We start from the raw sequence: 1812 nt of genomic DNA on the forward strand, positions 1-1812 counted from the left end.
TTCTTGTTGTTCTTGTTGTTCTTGTTGTCCTTGTTGTTCTTGTTGTTCTTGTTGTTCTTGTTGTTCTTGTTGTTCTTGTTGTTCTTGTTGTTCTTGTTGTTCTTGTTGTTCTTGTTGTTCTTGTTGTTCTTGTTGTTCTGGTTGTTGATGTTCTTGTTGTTGTTGTTCTTGTTGTTCTCGTTGTCGTTATTGTTCTTGTTGTTCTTGTTGCTCTTGTTGTTCTTGTTGTTCTTGTTGTTCTTGTTGTTCTTGTTGTTCTTGTTGTTCTTGTTGTTCTTGTTGTTCTTGTTGTTCTTGTTGTTCTTGTTGTTCTTGTTGTTCTTGTTGTTCTTGTTGTTCTTGTTGTTCTTGTTGTTCTTGTTGTTCTTGTTGTTCTTGTTGTTCTTGTTGTTCTTGTTGTTCTTGTTGTTCTTGTTGTTCTTGTTGTTCTTGTTGTTCTTGTTGTTCTTGTTGTTCTTGTTGTTCATGTTGTTGTTGTTCTTGTTGTTCTTGATGTTCTTGTTGTTCTCGTTGTCGTTGTTGTTCTTGTTGTTCTTGTTGCTCTTGTTGCTCTTGTTGCTCTTGTTGCTCTTGTTGCTCTTGTTGCTCTTGTTGCTCTTGTTGCTCTTGTTGCTGTTGTTGTTCTTGTTGTTCTGGTTGTTGATGTTCTTGTTGTTCATGTTGTTGTTGTTCTTTTTGTTCTTGTTGATGTTGTTGTTGTTGTTGTTCTGGTTGTTGATGCTCTTGTTGTACATGTGGTTGTTGTTCTTGATGTTCTTGTTGTTCCCGTTGTTCTTGTTGTTGTTGTTCTTGTTGTTGTTGTTGTTCTTGTTCTTGTTGTTCATGTTGTTGTGGTTCTGGTAGATGTTGTTGTTCTTGTTCTTGTTGTTCTTGTTGCTCATGTTGTTCTTGTTGTTCTTGTTGTTCTTGCTGTTGTTGTTCCTGTTGTTGTTGTTGTTGTTGTTGTTGTTGTTCTTGCTGTTCTTGTTGTTGTTGTTCTTGCTGTTCTTGTTCTTGTTGCTCTTGTTGTTCTTGTTGTTCTTGTTGTTCTTGTTGTTCTTGTTGTTCTTGTTGTTCTTGTTGTTCTTGTTGTTCTTGTTGTTCTTGTTGTTGTTCGTGTTGTTCTTGTTGTTGTTCTTGTTTTTGTTGTTCTTGTTGTTGTTGTTGTTCTTCCTGTTCTTGTTCTTGTTGTTCTTGTTGTTCTTGTTGTTCTTGTTGTTCTTGTTGTTCTTGTTGTTCTTGCTGTTCTTTCTGTTCATGTTGTTCTTGTTGTTGTTGTTGTTGTTGTCCTTGTTGTTCTTGTTGTTCTTGTTGTTCTTGTTGTTCTTGTTGTTCTTGTTGTTCTTGTTGTTCTTGTTGTTCTTGTTGTTCTTGTTGTTCTTGTTGTTCTTGTTGTTCTTGTTGTTCTTGCTGTTCTTGCTGTTCATGTTGTTCTTGTTGTTCTTGTTGTTGTTGTTGTTGTTGTCCTTGTTGTTCTTGTTGTTCTTGTTGTTCTTGTTGTTCTTGTTGTTCTTGTTGTTGTTGTTGTTGTTGTTCTTGCTGTTCTTGTTCTTGTTGTTCTTGTGGTTCTTGTTGTTCTTGTTGTTCTTGTTGATCTTGTTGTTCTTGTTGTTCTTGTTGCTCTTGTTGCTGTTGTTGTTCTTGTTGTTCTGATTGTTGATGTTCTTGTTGCTGTTGTTGTTCTTGTTGTTCTGATTGTTGATGTTCTTGTTGTTCATGTTGTTGTTGTTCTTGTTGTTCTTGTTGTTCTTGTTGTTCTTGTTGTTCTTGTTGTTCTTGTTGTTCTTGTTGTTCTTGTTGTTCTTGTTGTTCTTGTTGTTCTTGTTGTTCATG

This window comes from Megalopta genalis, unplaced genomic scaffold (assembly GCF_051020955.1).
Source record: "Megalopta genalis isolate 19385.01 unplaced genomic scaffold, iyMegGena1_principal scaffold0035, whole genome shotgun sequence".
Classification (NCBI taxonomy): domain Eukaryota; kingdom Metazoa; phylum Arthropoda; class Insecta; order Hymenoptera; family Halictidae; genus Megalopta; species Megalopta genalis.